This window comes from Panthera tigris, chromosome E2 (assembly GCF_018350195.1).
Source record: "Panthera tigris isolate Pti1 chromosome E2, P.tigris_Pti1_mat1.1, whole genome shotgun sequence".
Taxonomy (NCBI): domain Eukaryota; kingdom Metazoa; phylum Chordata; class Mammalia; order Carnivora; family Felidae; genus Panthera; species Panthera tigris.
The window spans coordinates 28,611,982-28,630,902 of record NC_056674.1 but is presented as its reverse complement, the minus strand read 5'-3'; positions in this window follow the sequence as shown (position 1 = coordinate 28,630,902).

Genomic DNA, 18,921 nt, shown 5'->3' with positions numbered 1-18,921 from the left:
GCAGGGGGCTGAGGCACTGTCCCTGATTAAAGGGGACAGGCCATGGCAAGGTAGCCCTTAATTCTCAGCTTCGTACTATCTTTGTGTGCCGGGTTGAGTGGGCAGGGGCGGGGGTGCTTTAAGGGCCTTTCCTGAGGCAATTGGTTAACCTTGAACGTAGGACTATTAGATAACGGTGTTATATCAGCGTTAACTTTCCTAAATACGATTGTTATACTTCAGCATATAAGGGAAAATGCCTGTTTTGTGATCTCCCTGAAATACGCTGGTGTGAGAAGCGTCGTGATGTCTGTGTGTGTGTGTGTGTGTGTGTGTGTGTGTGTGTGTATGTGTGTGCCCACCACCCGGTTGGTGACCTGAGCAGTCCTCACCTAGCAGCCACTCCTTTGAGGGCGGGCTCACTCAGTCCCAACCAGCAGGTGCACAGGGCTGTGGGTGTCGATCTGACCTTGTCACGTATCGCAACCTCTCCCCCCTCCGTGAAACTGCTCCGGGTTTCGGCCCCGCACTCTTCTCCTGCCTCCTCCTGCCTGCTTGCCACCGGCTTCTCCAAACCCGTCTTTCCTCTCCTAGAATTGGGAAGGGGGGGCATGTGGAGCCCCTCCATCAGCACCGCCGCCGCCCCCAGAGTGCCACGCACCCTCCCGCCCCTCCCTCCCCGGGTGAACAGGAATTTCCAAACCCTCAGGCAGGAAGCGGCCCAGTCTCTTCCCCTTAGGAGAGCAAGCTCAGGGTGAGATCCAGCCTCCCCCTGCTCCTCCGGCCCCTTCCTCTGCTCGCACCAACCACCCGGGGTCTGAGATGGTTCAGGAAGGACGAGCAAATACGTGGCCGTTTGCTCCTGTGCAACCAATTGCCTAGTTAATTACGAGTCGTGTGTCGATTACGCATGTCACAATACCGATTTACAACAAACTACCCCAAAAGGCAGAGGCTTATCTAACAGACGTTTATTACTGTTCACGATTCTACAGGTCGAAAGGGCGGTTTTCTCCCATGGTAGCCAGGCCCGGCAGGACTCACGGACACGTCTGTGGTCCGTGTGGCGCCTCCCCCTCCAGCCTGCCAGCCCCAGTTGTTCTCCTGTGGAGACGACACCCAGGAGGGAGAGAGAGTCCCAACAGGCGCAGGTCGCTTCCACTGCATGCAACTCACAAGTTCAAAGCGTGGGGGAATAGACTCCACTCTGTCATAGGAAGGGCTGCAAACTCACACTGCCCTGGATCCAGGGAGGGGAGGAGAACCGGGCCACCTTTGCAAGTACTCTACCAAAAACTGTAGATTATTTAAAAAATACATCTATATTAAAACGCGTATCCCTGGGTCTATCCATATGTGCCTGTCTGAACACATGGGCTTGTGGGAGGTGCATGCAATGAGAATAAGGAAACTCCACTTTTACCACATAGCAGGCTTCTTTCACTCAGGGATAGTTAACGCCGGGCCCTCTGTCCTCCCCAACACCTCTTAGAGCCACGGCACCATCACCGGGCGGGGGGGGGGGGGGCGCGGGTTATCGCCCAAAAACTCCAAGCACAAGCACAGTCCCTGCACAGACCCCCGTGCCCGGCACCCATAGAATCAATTAAACTCTGGTAACTTGCCAGTGGAGTGGGCTCCCTAGTTCACGGGACCCGGTGCAAAATGAAAATGCAGGCTCCATTTTTCTAAGGTTATTAAAACTTCCAGGACAGCGACAGCAAAGCATGAGACCAGGCGTGGAGCCCGGCAGAGCCTGGGGTCCTGAACAGGCCCCAGACTCATGAAGCTAGTTTTGTCTGCCCGATCTGCCCACCTGGACTGATCCCAGCTATGCCACCGGGACAGTGGAAGCCACACACGGCCACTGCTGGGCCCGCCTTCATTCCTTCGTTCAGTATGGATTTATTGTGTGTCTACTACACCTGAATGATGGGTCCGAGTGCTGGGGATGGAGCAGGGAGCAGACAAGTCCCTGATCTCACGGAGCATACGTTCCAGAGCGAAAGACAAGCAATAAGCAAGATAAGTAAGCCGTACGTCAGACAGTGAGCAGAGCTATAGAGAGAATCAGGGGCACCCCGGAGGCTCAGTTGGTTAAAACGTCCAACTCTTGGTTTCGGCTCAGGTCATGATCTCGCGGTTCGTGGGTTGGAGCCCCACGTCAGGCTCTGCACTGATGTGCAGAAACTGCTTAGGATTCTCTGTCTCTCCCTCTCTCTCTGCCCCTCCCCTACTCGTGCACTTGGTAAGAAGGCATAATAATAATTAGATTGGGCAGAGAAAGCTTCACTGAGGAGGTGACATTTGATGAAGGATCTGAAGAGGTGAGGGACTGAGCCATGCCCAGAGCATGGGGATGTGGACATTCCAGGGAAGGAGGGCAGTGAGTGCAAAGGCCCTGAGGCGGGAGCTTGGCTGGTGAATTCACAGAACAACAGGAAGCTGTTGTCGCTGCCTTTTGTGGGCCAGGGGGAGAGATCAGGAGGCGGGTCACGTGGGCAAGGCCTTGTTGGTTCTGGCCTTGTTGGTTCTGGCTCCCTCCAAAGAGATGGGAGGAGCCAAGGCCCGGGTTTGAGCAGAGGAATGACCTGACCTGACTTATGTGTCAAAAGGATTGGTCTGGCTGCTGAGTGGAGGGTAGATGGAGGTTTGGGAGGGAAGGGCAGAAACAGGGAGGTGGGTTAGGAGACGCTGGCCTCCCCGCACCACTCACCATTCTAGCCCAGGCCACCCGGCCCCATGGCCACAGCTGTGACTCTTGCCAGTGGGTTTCTGCAGCCAGCATTAGGAGCAGGTGACCAGTACCCAAGGGGCAGCCCTGAGCCAATGACAAACGAAGCTGAACTATTGCGGCTTCCTCACCTTTGGGTAGAACAATCCCAAAGCGTGCCCTATGGCATTGCCCCAGGTGCCCGGCAGGACTGAGCCACCGAGCCCATGGAGGTTCCCCGCTCCATGATGTACCTCTCCGGTCTTCCGTTCCTTCTCTATCACTGCTTCCTGCGACCTCTTCCTAAAAGAAACCATTTGCCCTCAAACACTTCTCTCAGATGTGCTTCTGGGAGAACCTTCGGGAAGGCAGAAGGATGGCAGGACCCTAGTGAGAGTGGGAGATGGCCGGGAGGGGCATCCCAGATGGTAAGAAGGGGTCTGATTCTGGCTACAAGGGAGAGGGGTTTAGGACAAACAGAATGTTGGGTCTCTAAGGTCCAGGCATCAGTCTTCACCCCTGCCCACATGTCTTTGCACCCTTGCCCAAAACAGGTGCCCAGGCCTGAGGGGGTTCAGCCTCCTGGGGACTAAGAGGCGGAACTGTGGCCAGGACACAGGCCCTTGGTGACGGGCGGCAGCCCATGTCCCCGGGGGCGGAGGGGCTGAGGCTCCCAGAGTTAATGAGGTCCCAGGCTGAAGCACGCCCTGCTGAAAATGACAAACGAACAGCATTACAGTCCGTTCCCACAATTACTATCAGTTGGCTGTAATATAAATATGCAAATTCCCTGGGCTTGAACTTTAACACCCTCTGTAGAGACCATTCATCTCTTTAAAGTATTAATTTAAGTTGTAAAAGGGCCCATACATCACCGCGTGTCATTTTGAAAACAAATATTAATCAATTTTACCCTCGGAATTGCTCGGGCGGAGGCGGGCCCCCATTACTGCGGAACAGGGAGGCGGCGGTGAGAGATTTACATATTCATCCGAGCTTAAGGAAACCCGTGATAATACAAGTACAACCCCGAAACTTGGGCCTCCAGACCTTATCTGCGCGCCCCGCCGGCCGGCGCTGCTTGGGCATTCCCACCGCACCGCCATGCAAATGAGGCCCACAGCGCTATCTGGATAACCTTGAACGCAGGAAGGTAGGCAGAGGCCGGCTCCCAACTTCTCTTCTCCCAGAAGTGACAGAGCGCTGGGAAAGGTTGGGCTCGCCCTCCCCAAATGGTGGAGGGACCGCTCTCGGCTGGTGGGGTCCCGAGCTGGCCAGCCTGGTGACTGAGCTGAGGTTTCTTTTCCACCGGCCTTGGGAAAAACCAGGAAACAGCAGTGGCAGGCGCTGGAGGGAAGGCTCCAGCCTTCAGGGGTGGGGAGACTGGGAGGTGGTGCTCTTCTGGGGACAGAAAAGGGGCTTTGGATCACTCAGTCCTGGGTTTGTAAGCCACTCTGCGTGAACATGCTATGTAAATTCGCATGGATTCATTTAGCATCTCTGAGCCTCAGTTTCAACTTCTGAGGAATGGGCCTGGATAGTAAAGCTATCAACCCACAGAGTCATTGTCAGGATCAGAAATTAACCATGAAAAGCACTGAGAACAGACATGGGTCTATAGGAAGTGCTCAGCTTGCATTATTACTACCCTCAATGGCTCTCCGTACCCACCATTCTCCCCTTCCATTTCTCCGTCCTTGCATCTGAAGTGGGTTTAGAGGGATGGGGGAGAGTCCCCTCCATCCCCCACCCCGTCAGCTGGCATGGCCTTGCTGGCCCAGTCTCCCGCCACCTGCTTGAATATTCATCACTTCTCTACAATCGGACAAGTCCTCCACAAAGTCCGTGGAATGAAATGCGAGTCCCGGTCCATTCCACAAGCCTCTGACCACCCCGGGCCTCCCACCTCCCCCAGGGAAAGAAGGTATTCCTCTCAGAGCTTATGGCAACAGAACGGACCCACTTCCGCAGGAGGCTGCCGCTGTAGCCTGGTCCAGCCAGCAGAGGGCACAGTGCACCCGGACAGGTGCGAGAGAGGGGCCCTTCCTTCCTGAGGCATCCCATAATAGCCTGCACACATGTGTGAGCACCCACTGCAATCCGTGCACACGCACAAAGGACACTCACTGTGCATAACACCCCAGAAAGCCACCCTCCTTTGTCACCGCACCTGCAACGTCAGGACAGGTCTTCCCTGATGGACTCACTGGGTGGAATGGGCACAGCCAAAAGACTCTCTGGGGAATGTTACACTGACCAGTGAACATTGTCCGTTACCTCCCGAGAATGTTGGGTATCAGCCAATGTCTCTCTGGGGCATTAGCAGATCGCGACTCACGTGAGAAAGAGGAACGGATCCTCATCCTTCTCCCCGAGGCTGGAGCCCAAGAAACCTATTTTGTCACTTCTAAGCCTGGGCGAGATTCAGGATCACTCGAGGATACCATGAAATTCCCACCCCGTAGGAGTATCTGGACCACACAAAGCGTGCATGCATGCGTATGTCGAGGCACGTGGAAGTGTCATGCTTAACCGACTGAGCCACCCAGGTGCCGCAGGTAAGTGTATGTACGTGTGGGGCACCTGGGTGGCTCAGTCGGTTAAGCATCCAACTTCGGCTCAGGTCATGATCTCACGGTTAGTGAGTTTGAACCCCGAGTTGGGCTCTGTGCTGACGGCTCAGAGCCTGGAGCCTGCTTCGGATTCTGTGTCTCCCTCTCTCTGCCCCTTCCCTGCTCATGCTCTGTCTCTCTCTGTCTCTCAAAAATAAATAAATGTTAAAAAAAAAAAAAGTGTATGCACGTGTATGTGTTGGTCTGTGAGAGTCTGTGCAAACAATGACAACCAGAGATAATGAGAGGAAAAAATTAAGCACATTAAAGGGAAAAGAAGGAAGGAAGGAAGGAAGGAAGTAAGGAAGGAAGGAAAGGAGGGAAGGAGGGAGGGAGGAATCCTTGTTCATAACACCCTAGTCTCAAATTTTTAATTCACCAAACATTCATTTCACAAATGTTTATTAAGGATCAAATAAGTTTCAGGTACATGTCGAGGCTGGAGGTCTGAGAGCTAAGTTGTGGGGAGCAGAGAACAAAGCTTGAGTTTTCACACAGTTCGTGAAACCTACCACAAAGTGCTAGGCTACGTATCAAGGAAAGTATGTTGTGAAAAAGTCAGGAAATCCCAAGCCACGTCCTTTACCTCTGCCCTATAACTTAGACGTGAACATGGTTATTTCCTGCTACCTAAGGAAAACCCAGGATTTTGAAGGACAGCAATACCACAGAGGCGGAAGGTTCCAGAAAACAGGTATTTTTTTAAGGGCAGCATAGATTTTCTTCTGAAATGCAAAGGTGAAAGAAGTCGGCCTTTGCCAAGAAGTCTATCCTCAGACGCGAGCCGCGTTTCCCACACAGGCCCAGAGTCCCTTGTCAGTAGATCTCCAAGGTTCTAGAAGCAAATTACCCGATCAGCAGAACAGCGAGGATGGGACCTTGGGCAAGTTACTTTTGGCGCTTCCACTTCTTTACCTGTAAAACAAGGATAACATCGCTCCCTGTCGTAGAGCATCGCTGTGAGGATAAAACCTTCCCCAAACAGTGTCTGGCAGGTGACAAGCACTCAGTGTTATCTCGCGCTAGATGCCATTCATCATGATCATCATCATCATCATCATGGTAATAATTAATCAAAGCCACCAGACATGTTATCCACACAGTGGGGTTTTACATTGAATTCAGTGCCAACACTAAAAATTACAACAGTGGACATAAAAATTCAGAATTCCAGTTTCTCTTTGAAAAAAAAAAAAAATCCAAACCTCTGGGTCTGCCAGGCAGGCATTCACCAAGTGGCAGCATTCGGCGCGTGTGAGCCGTGGTGGTGCCTTACCGCCTGCCTGCCGAAGGCCTTGCTCGTTCCACTGGCGGCCTGGCCCCAGTGGGAAGCTGAGTGTGAAGGCCTTGACCTCCTGCCCGCTCCCCCGCTCCCCTCAGCAAGCAGATGGAAAGGGAAAGTATGTTCTAAGAGACGCGGACTCCCTCCCTCGCCCAGTACAATGGGATTTCCAAAGACGGATGGGGACACGGGGTGAGGGCGGGCCTGGGGCTGTCGCAGGAGCGTGTGGCTTGTCTGAAGCTTAATATTTTAGTCTCTTCCGCGTTCGCTTACATTTAACATATCACCAATATTAAGGTAAAGTAGATGTATTAGACGATTGCACCAGGGAGCTCAGCTGCTACCATAAAGCCAATGAAGTTATGACAGCAGGGCCCGGGAGGAATCAAAGCTGAGTAAAACCTGTCCGGGCTGCTGACAAATGATGATAAAGTGATCGCTCGTGCCAGCGCTCGATGGAAATTGACAAGGTGAGCCTCCCCACCTAATGACCAGATGCAACCCTTGCTCCCAACGAAACGCACGGCGAGTTTAATCTCAATAAGCATCAAGATAAATTTGCTCCCACGTTTAGAAAGGGCATGGACGCACGGACAGGAGGCGCGTCCCTCATCGAAGGGACCCCAGCGTGTGGTGCGGGGGCGGCAGCAAAGATGCTGGGCACTTCCCCAGATACAGTGCCCCCAGTGCACCTGTTCCCAGAATACCTCCATTGTCCAGCCGCCCTGCGCTCAGAACGGAAGCTGAGGTTCAGATGGCACCTACGTCACAGGGCCCCGAAGTGCTCAGAGAGCAATTGTCTCCATGACTCCTATTAAATGTACGCGGCTCTGGGTTCTTATAAAGTAACGTCAGTTATCGAACAATACCAGCCTGCCAGACAAGACACATTATAAGAACAAGGCGGGTGGCGTGGGGGTGGGGGAAGACACCCCCCCAACCCTCGGAATACAATACACCAGCTGCACATTAATAAATATGTAATGTTTGATTAGAAATATGTATAGTATTTTTCCCTCCCCAAATGCCGGCTCGCCCTCAGGCGGAAGACGGGATCTGGCCCACACTGACGGGTTTCTTTCTTGCTTGCTTTGAAAATACAAACTCAAATGTTTTCCTGTCCCAGCTGTTTCCCATTGTTGCTGTTTATCAGCTTGAAGGATGAACAGTGGGATAAAAAAACACGCTTGCATTTCAAATGTGCCAGTCAGTCACTCCATTGTTCAAAGAAGAAAGCTTAATTGTCTGTGCTGGCAAACTTCTTTTTGGTGAATGTCCAGGTTTTAAGAAAAGCTATTCAGCTGTGCAATTTGTTTAATACATGCAGAGAAAAGCATATAAAATCACACGTTTTCTGAAAAAAAAAATTAAATGAGGGGGAAAGAGGAATTTGGGGAAAGAATGAGTCACCCACTGAAGTTCTCCAACTTGTCCGCACTGGGTACAGGGTTCTGTCACTTCTCTGCTGAAGCCTCTGCTTTCGTGGGACGCTCCCGGGAGTCCCACCCTGGGGTCCGGCTCGGTGCAAACAGCACCAGCTCAGAGCCAGCGACAGAAGCTGCGGATTGCGCCGTCTGAACCCCTGGCTCGCCTGCCGGTTACAACCACCGCTGTTCTAACGGTGAGGTGCACACCCAGCCACAGCCTGTCAGGTGGGTGCACAGGGCACGCTTCCACTGACGCACAGGCACCCACCTAGCGGGGGCCAAGTGGCCTCGGTGGTTGTCTGGTCAGCCTGTGGGGAGAACCCTCCCCGCCTCGAACAGAAATGCATGATAACCTCCCACCTGTCCTATCTCACCAAGAGCACAAGAAGGCACAAACGGGAACCCAGTTCATGAACGCGAACTGCCCCTGCCCTTGACCTGGGCTGCCTGTCTAAAGTCAAGGGACTTTACCTGCTCCTCAAGGGACCGCCCCGCATCGGTTAGCATCTCTTTCCTGCATCGTCAACTTTCTCTGCACCGTCGTGAAAACGTACCTAAGGTTGTCCCGACTTCAGAAAAATGAGCACACAAAACACTTCCAGGTATCCCCATCTCCCCGTCCTCCTGCCCCCAGCCGCCTGGAAAGGGAAGCCATATTTAAAGGAGACAGAGACAGAGTGAATCTATAATCACGCTGGAGAAGTTGTCCACACTTCCTGGAAGACAGGGAAGGGACAGATGGGAAGGGGTCGGCAAGAGCAGAGGAAATCACAGTGAAAACCACCGGAGCCAGAGCTACCGAGAAAAGGAAGAGAAGACCCGAAGTAGCCTTGTGTTCAGAGGAAACAAATACGGGGTGGGGTGGGGGAGCGTCTGGCCAAGGGATCAGGAAAATGACCTTGTTCAGCATCCATCTTCACTGGCACCTAGGGAGCCCACCTGCCCTCCATCCACCAGACAGGAGGCTGCAGTAGCATCCAAACCCAAATCGAAACCCCAAGGACGGCAGGCTGAAGAAAGCAAACCCACCTCTGTGGTCAATTTCACCTCTGATTTATCAAGTGCAGGTACAGCCTCCCCCACTCAAGAGCTGGGAACATATCTTTTCATGCAAGCCTAAAGGAGCCTATGTGATGTAAGTACAATCCCAGAAACCCTCCAGGCTCACTCACAATGAAAACAGAAAACAAAAACAAAAACAAACAAACAAATATATATATATGTATGTCTATATATATGTGTATACGCATATATGCATATATACACATATATATGTGTGTGTATATATATATAGACATATATATGTATATGTGTGTGTATATATATATATATATATATATATATATATATATACAATACCTGGGAATAAACCTACCAAGAAATGCTCAGGATCTATGAGAAGAAAACTGTAAAAATTTACAGTGGGGCATAAAAGAAGACCTGAATAGATGGAAAGGCACAACCATAGACCTGGATGGAAACACTCAATATTATAAAGATGTCAAATCTCCTCAAGTTAAACTATAAATTCACTACCACCCCAATCACTGTCCCTACAGGATTTTTTATGGAACCAGACAAGACAATGCCAAATATTATTTGAAAGAGAAAATGCAAGAGAATAGCCAAGAAAAAAAAATTGAAAAGAAAATTATTTGGGCATCTGTTCCACCAAATATTGAAACGGGCCACAGAGTATTGAAAATCACGTGAAGTGTATGGGATTAGACAAAAACAAGAAAAAAACGAAGAAGCAGAATAGAAAGTCCAGAAATAGACATGTATCTGTAAGAAAAATCAGGGAAATGATGCAGTTTTCGATACATGAGGTGGTGACATTGGGCCCTCCGTTGGAAAAAAAAAAAAAAAAGAATTCAATCCCTACCTCACATCATGTATAAAAATAAGTGCCCCCCTGATCAAGAAGCTAAATATAAAAGGCGAGTCTAGAAGAGTATTCGGTGCCAAGTGTTCTATCGGAGGTGAAATTGAATGAAGTGATTTTGAAATCATGTAATACAAGAACGACAATGTCTCCACGTGACATGCAAAATTTGAAAGCCCCCTCACGGTAAAACAACTCCTCGGGAATTGTGCAATGTCAAAGCTAGCGGCCCATGTGAGCTGAGGCTCCATTTCTGTTCCTGAGGCACGGCGATGCCTCTTCAGCCCGTGGAAAGAAAGACCTGCCGTCCTTTGTCATTACCGAGTCACCCACGCGGCTTCCTCCATCACAGCTCTGACAGCAAGTTTCGCGACTGATATGCATTATCGTTACCTGATCTTATGGTTCAAAATATCTCTTAATCCTTTCACAACCTCACACAAGCATGTATTACAAGGTGGTAGTAGTGGTAGAAGCTGTGTTCACACACACACACACACACACACACACCCCTACACATCAGTAACTCTGCACTAGAGAATGGAGGGGATAAAGTTATTTTGAAGAAGACCGAACAGCCACCATGATGTGCATCAGGAGCACACGATGACCCTAGAAGGTTCTCTTCGGGGGAAGCCTGTAAGGGAGAGAATCAAGCAGGATAAGAGAGACAAAAGAACAGCGCATGACTGTAACCTGAGCGGAAGCCGGTTCTGTCTGGGCCCTGGCAACGGTAGAGAGCCCTGGAGCATAAATCACATGGCGGCTGTCCCCCTTGAGGCCAGAGTCTCGTGGACCCCTGATTGGCCCGCCATTAGCTGCGGGCTGCCCTGGCTGTGTGCTGGGGTTTAACTCTCAGGGTGAAGTACCAACCTCAGGCACTGCTCCAGAGAAGGGGCCCCTGGAGGCCACTACTGGCCTACCGCACAAGAGCGGTCCAGAAAGGAACACTGGGAGGGGCCAACAGCATCCGAAAAGTCCCCCTATTAATTCAAAGCTAGCATAATTCAAGACTAACTGTGGTGTCGTTGGAATGCACCACTCCATGTTGATCATGAATTTTTTTTTTTTTTCCAGCTGTTTCTGGTATTTTCTAGGACGTACACTCCTCTGCCTCTAGGGAGCCTGAGCGAATCTCGCTGGTACCAGGAGTGGTCCTAGGAAGCAGATGCAGGGGATGGGATTCTGAAGTCGCTAGCCGGCTGGAAATGAGAACCCATCACTGTCGGTAGCGGAGAAATGGAGAAACGTGTGCGGTTGCTGAGACCTCTGCCTGTGGCACCCCTGCGGTGTGGGGGACAGGTGGAGGCCTTGGGCCAGAGCTCCGACATTTGAGCTGACCGCCGGGAACAGAACTGCAGAGAAATCTGACTTCTTGGCCTGGGCAAGTTTTCTATACCCACGTCAGGACCCCGGCAAGGAGGGCCTAGGAGTCTGAACTTTGAGATAGAGCCAGGTGAGCACATGAACTTGAGAACCCTGTATCCTCTGGGTCTGCAGATGCAGCCTTCCCCCCGCCTTGGCTTGTGAGACACTGGTGGCCCTTCCTCAGGGGCTACTGTCACCTCTCCTCCTGGCCACTGGAAAAATTTCAAATGTCAGTGGGGGTCAGCTGTGCTGGCCTGCGAAGGAACTGATGAACACAAGCCCGCAGGACCGGGAGAGTGCGCAGGGATGAATCCTGAAGGTGCTGGGCCGAGGTGGACAGAATAAAGTGCTGGAGAAGGGAACACTAGTTGACAAGGGAGGCCTCTCCTTTTTAAAAACAAAAAAATATATATTTTTTTAAGTTTATTTATTTATTTTGAGAGAAAGAGAGAGAGAGGAAAACAACATGAATGAGGGAGGGGCAGAGAGACAGAGGGAGAGAATCCCAAGGAAGCAGGCTCCACACTGTCAGCGCAAGGAGCCCAATGAGGGACTCCGATCCCACGAACTGTGTGATCGTGACCTGAGTCGAAATCAAGAGTCGGACGCTTAACCAACTGAGCCACCCCGGCACCGGGGAGTCCTCTCCCTTGACACAGGTTTGAACACCCAGGAAGTGGGTCTAATACACAGCTGGGATGGCTGCAACCAGCTTGGAAAAAGCGATTGCTCGCTTAGAAATGAAGTAGAGACGACAGAGCTATCACTGCAGGGGGTGGAGGAAAATTCAACCAAGTGGTGGCCGAATCGCGGTCCCTGCGCCAAGTGTGGTGCGTTTACTAGAGCGGCACAGGCTCAGGCATGTGGTTTGCAATTTCTGATCTGGCAGCGGTGTCTTTTTCCGCACCGTGTTAGTTTCCTGAGGCTGCGGTGATGAATGACCACTAACCGGATGGCTTGTAACAATAGAAACGTATCCTCTCACGGCTCTGGAGGCCAGAAGTCCGAAATCAAGGTGCCTGGGGGGCCAAGCTGCCTCTGAAGACTCTAGGGGGGAATCCTCCCCTGCCTCTTCAACTTTCAGTGGCTGCTGGCCATCCTGGGCTTGTGGTCACATCCCTCCAGCTTCTGCCTCCATCTTTGCGTGCTTTTGTCCCCGTGTGTCACCTTCCCTTCCTTTCTAAGGTCACTGATCATCGGATTTAGGGCCTACCCTAACCCAAATGATCTTAGCTTGGATTCCTTAACTTAATTACATCTTCAAAGACCCTTATTCCAAAGAAGGTCACACTTATAGGTTCCAGATGGATATATCTTTGGGGCTGGGGGGACCCCACCATCCAACCCACTACACCTGCCCATCATGAATGAGGATCACAAGGTGTTTGCGTTTACATCCAATGAAAATAGCATTCATTTACAACCATCCCTGGAACGTAGTAATATTGATTTATATCATGATATAATCTGAAGTGACCTGGACAATGTGGACACTTTACAGAACCTGCCATCCGTTCTCCGTCTCAATGACGTCATGTTAACTGGACCAAATGAGCAAAAAGAGGTGAATCCTCTAGATGCCTAGGTAAGATACATGCTCCCCAAAGGACTGTAGTCCATGCTCCCCAAAGGGCTGTAAGTGCTTCAGAGGTAGGCACAGCAAAGCTTTTAAGGATCCAGTTATCTGGAACAGTGGAACGTCCCCCCCAAAATAAAGCACAAAGGACTGTATTGTGCACACCCTACCACTAAGAAGGAAGCCCAGTGCTTGCTGGACCCATTTGGATTGTGGAGGCAGCACACTCCCACATTTGGGAGGACCGCTCCTGCCCATTCTTTGAGTTATGTGGAAGGTTGCGGGTCTTAAGTGAGACCTGAAGCAAGAAAGGGCTTTACTGCCAAGTCCAGGCTGTGTTATAAGCTCTGCATCAGGAGCCATATGATTCGGTAGGCCCCTTCGTGCTGACATTAGAAAAGAAGCATGCCTGGGGTGCCTGGGTGGCTCAGTCGGTTAAGCCTCCGACTTCAGCTCAGGTCATGAGATCATGGCTTATGGGTTCAAGCCCCACGTCGGGGTCTGTGCTGACAGCTCAGAGTCTGGAGCCTGCTTCGGATTCTGTGTCTCCCTCTCTCTCTGCCCCTCCCTCGCTCGTGTTCTGTCTCTCTCTCTCAAAAATAAATAAACATTAAAAAAATTAAAAAAAAAAAAGAAACGGGGCATGGTCTCTGATTAATGACCCCAACTCTACCTTAAAGAACTAGAAAAAGAAGAGAAAGTTAAACCAAAAAGAAGGAAATGAAAAAACAAAGATTAAGACAGAAACTCATGCAATAGAAAACAGAAAAACAATAAGAAAAAAATCAAGAGAACAAAAACTATGGTTCTTTGAAAAAATCCATAAAACCAGTAAATCTCTGGGCAGAATGATCAAAGAAAAAGAAAAAAACTACAAACTGACAGTATTAGGAAAGAAAGCAGGGATAGAACTACATATTCTACAGAAATTAAAATGATAAACATATTAAGAGTGACTTAATACCAATAAAATTGATAACATAGATGAAATGGACAAATACCTTAAAAAATCTATCAAAGCCTGTTTGAAATGAAACAGATAACTTTCCATAAAGAAATGTGATTCGTAGTTAAAATCCTCTCGTAAACAACAGGCCCAGATGGTTTCACTGGTAAATTCTACTGAACATTTAAGGAAGAAATAACACTCCTCCAGAAAACTGAATAAGAAATAATACTTCCTAACTCATTTTATGAAGCCAGCATTGTCCTGATACCAAAACCATACAAAGACATGGCAAGAAAAGAAAACTAGAGATAAATGTCCCTCATAAACATAGACTTGAAAATACTTTTTAAAAATGAGCAGGGGTGCCTGGGTGGCTCATTCGGTTAAGCATCCGACTTTGGCTCTGGTCACAATCTCACCATTCATGAGTTTGAGCCCCAGATGGGACTCTGTGTTGACAGCTCAGAACCTGGAGCCTGCTTCGGATTCTGTGTCTGCCTCTCTCTCTCTGCCCCTCCCTGCTTGCACTCCATCTCTCTGTCTCTCTCTCTCAAAAATAAACATTTTTTTTAAAAAAAATGAGCAAGTATAATTCAGCAATAAGTAGACTATTCTATCATGACTAAGTGGGTTTTACCCCAGAAATGAAAAATTGATTAGCACTCAAAAATGTGTAAATTCACCACAGCAACAGACTGAGGAAAGAAAAATGAAAATGTCAATAGATCTAATAACAGAGATCCACACCACTTCTATTCAACATTGTATTGGAGGGCCTAGTCAGTGCAGTAAGAAAAGCAAAAGAAATAAAAGTCATCTTTTTCACATTCAATATGATCATCTACATTAAAACAAAAAAACTACCATAGAGTTTTTTCTACCATAAAATCTACCAGAAAGCTGTTGGAATTATTATGTGAGTTTAGCATGGTCAAGGGATACAAAATAAATATACCAAAAATCATTTATATTTCTGTGTGCTGGAAATGAACAATTGGAAATTGACATTTTAAAATACCATTTATAATAATTTCAAAAACTATGAAATAGTTATGGATCAACCTAATAATATATGTGCAGGATTTGTGTGCTGAAAACTATAAAACATGACTGAAAGAAAAAACATTTAGGACCAAAATAAACACAAAGACATACCATGTTCATGGATCAGAAGACACAACGTTGTTAAAATGTTGGTTCTCTTTCAAATATGTCTAGACATCCAATTCAATCCCAATCAAAACTCCAGCAGGCTTTTGGTGGAAATTGCCAAGCTTATTCTACTTTTACATGGAAGATAAGAATACCCAAAACAACTTTGAAAAAAGATCGAATTTTTTCATCTTTGGAGGAATCATACTAATTTCAGACTCACTATAAGACTACCTGTTATTCTGAAGATGGTGCAGTATTTGCATAATGACAGATAAATCAATGGAAGGAGAGTCCAGAATAGACCCGCATAAGGATCAATTTATTTTTGGCAACGTGCCAGAGGTAATGGGATGGGGAAATGATAGTATTTTTAATAAATGGTGCTAGGAAGTTGAGCATTCCTGGACTGCCTGGGTGGTTCAGTTGGTTAATTACCCAACTTCAGCTCAGGCCATGATCTCATGGATTATGAGTTCAAACCTCACATTGTGCTCTTTGCTGAAAGCTCTGAGCCTGAAGACTGCTTTGGATTCTGTGTCTCTCTCTTTCTGCCCCTCCCCTGATCTCACTCTGTTTCTCTCTCTCTCTCTCTCTCTCTCTCTCTCTCAAAAATAAATAAACATTTGAAAAACAGAAAGAAAACTGAGCATTCCTTTCAAAAGAGAAAAAAAAAAACTCAACCATTATATTGTACCACATACCAAAAGTAATTTGAAATAGATCATAAACCTAGATGTAAGGGCTAAAAATATAAAACTTCCAGAAAAAAACATAAAAGAAATGTTTGTGACCTGGGTTTAGACAAATCATTTTAGATAGAAAACAAAAAGTTCAAATCATATAAAGAAATAATTGGAGTTCATCAAAATTTAAAATTCTGCCCTTCCAAAGATGGTGTTAAGAAAATAAAAATACAAGCCACAGACTGAGAGAAAATATTTGCAAAACTTATATCTGATTAGAGCATGCATTCTCAATGGAGGTGATTGACCCCCGGGGGGGCAAAAATTACTTCTTTGGGGACTAAAAAATGCGTAAATATCACAAGCATTGTGTGGCCCTCCAGATAGAAATAATGCATATGTCCATGGCAGTAAACTTCATGGTAGGACATTAGGAAAAAAACATCTAAGAAGGTCCTGGAAATGAAGAGGTGGGTAATATTAAAATATACCGAGAAACACTGGGCAAAACATTTGAATCTAGACTACATAGAGAACTCTCTTATAACGCAATAATAAGGCAAAAAATCCAAGAAAAAAATTGGGCAAAAACCAGAACAGATACTACACCAAGATAAAGATATGGATGGCAAATAAGCTCTTGAAAAGATATTCAACATTATTACTCATTAAAGAAATGCACATTGGGGCGCCTGGGTGGCTCCGTCGGTTAAGCATCGGACTTCAGCTCAGGTCATGATCTCGCGGTCCGTGAGCTTGAGCCCCGCGTCAGGCTCTGTGCTGACAGCTCAGAGCCTGGGTGGAGCCTGTTTCAATTCTGTGTCTCCCTCTCTCTCTGACCCTCCCCCGTTCATGCTCTGTCTCTCTCTGTCTCAAAAATAAATAAAGGTTTAAAAAAACAATTAAAAAAAAAGAAATGCACATTAAGATACTTCTACACCCCTGTCGAATGGCTAAAATTTAAGAGGCTGATAATCCCTGTGCTTGCTGGTAAAAATGTGAAGCAACCGAACTCTCTTGGAAAACCTGTTGCCCATCTTTGATAAAGTCCTAATATGTACCCTTACATTATGATCCAGCATTTTCGTGCCTGGCAGAGATGAAAACACGTCCACACAAAGTCCTACATCCAAATGCTTTGTGGCCGTATTACTTAAACTGGCCTAAACTAGGAACACCCCCCAAATCTATTAACCAATGAGTGGATGTGATGGAATACTGCTCAGCAATAAAAAGAATGAACCTTGGCAATAATATGAACGAATCTCGAAAGTGTGACGGTTGGTGAAAGAAGCCAGACTCAATTTGTATGATTTTATTTGCATGATTTTCAAGAAAAGGCGAACGCGTGAGAACAGAAATCAGAGCAGTGGTTGCCAGGGACTAGCGGTGGGGAGGCAAGTGACGCCAAGGGGCGTGAGGGAAGCTTGGGGGCTGCAAGCAATGTTCCGTATCCTGATGGTGGCTGATACATGACTGCATACGGTCAACACTACTCACGAGAGCGTTCGCTCTGTGAATTGGTTTCTACTGTATGTTATACCTCAATAAGCCTGACCAAAAGAAAACATTTCAGGATCTCCAAGTACACGCTCAGCACTGAGCTGACGCTGTTCCCACGAAGCTCAGGGTCCCTTGGCAATCTGTTCCGCGTGGTTGCCAGACCGGAAGTGGACATGGCGGACGGGGAAAGCGTCGGAATGCAGAAACCAGCTCCGCGCGGCAGTCCTGGCCGCCTCTATCAGCTGGTGCACGGAAGCTCTCCCTCTGTACCTCGGAAGGTAGTGACTGTCGACCGGGGCAGAGATGGTCTCTTTGCTTGGCCCCCCCAGGTCAGCAGGGTCAGCGTGCCTGTAGGGAGGCGGGCGGAAAGGCAGAATCTCAGTTTATAGAAGGAAGACAAGACCTGGGGTGTGACTGCTGTAGGCATCGCCCCTCCCAGCTCTTCCGAGCATTCACTAGTGGGATTTCAGGGTCTGTGGTTGACCCAGAGGAGCTCCCGATCCAACCGGCCTCCAAGCAACACCCAGACCCTCTCTTGGCCCGACACCCCGCCCGACAAGCATGGCAGCCTGGCTTTGGGGGGCCCCAGGTTTCAGAGCTCCAGGTATTTTTCTCTTTCTTCCCAACCACCATGCCACTGCTTCCCGCCAACTCCCCGAACTGCCCCACACCCCACAGCCTCCCACCAAAGGGGTTCTTTTGTGTTCTCTCACGAAGGTCCTCAGACTGAGGCCACGCCAGGGTCTGACATGGTGGAGGCAGACCCAGAGAAAGCTTGGTAGAAGGCGGGTTCTAGGTCTTCTGGGGAAGCTGTGAAGGGGCCCACAAAAAGCCACCGCCCTTTACAGAGTCTTCTGTGAACCTCACATCCTGCCTCATGGGAAGTCTTCCTGTCCTCATCTGCACAACTGTCAGGGCAACAGAAATGGTTGCCAGCGTCTTTGTTTCCTAGAGCTGCAAAAATTGCCACAGACTGTCTTAGAGCAGCAGAAGTGTATTCTCTCGCCGTCCTGGAGGCCAGAAGTCCTAATGGAGGCCTCAGCAGGGCCACGCTCCTTCTGGGGCTGAAGGAGAATGTTCTCCCGTGTTTCCCAGCATCTGCCGGCAGTCAGCGCCCCTTGGCTGCTGGACGCCTTACTCTCACCTTTGCTTCTGTCTTCACATGGCCTCTCCTGTGTCACTCTGTGTGTCTTCCTCGTCTCTGTCTCTCTCAAGGGCCCTCCTCACCGGATTTAGGCCCCTCTCTAATCCCAGATAATCTCATCTCAAAATCCTTACCTTGACTACATCTACAAAGACGCTTTTTCCAACTGAGGTCACATTCCGAGGGCCGGGGTGAAAAAGCTTTTTGGGGAGCCACTACTGAGCTCATTATGTCCAGCCTCTACTTTTGGTGAATGAGCCTGGAGGGCTCTGCCCCCTCCGTCCTGCTTCCCACCCCTCCTCCGCATAGCCATTCAGGAAGAATCTCCATGCGATACCAAAATCTAGAGCCCAAATCATGAGCAAGCCAAAACTAAGGTCCCCAGATTTCTTCAGAGCAGGGAGCACCAGGTCTTAAAAAATACGTCTGGAGGGGTCTGCAATTCCTGCAGTAGAAGGGGCTGTTTCCCCCCAGCCCCGGGCAAGGCCCAGCCTCCCCTCAGCCCACCCCCAGGAAGAGGCCACACAGGCTTCCTTCAAAGGCAAAGAGGCTGGCCCGCCATTTTCTATCTGATGGAGGCTCTCATCAACTACCCTGGCAAAGAGATCATTGTCAGGGCACAACAAATGAGGTAAATGAGGGGAG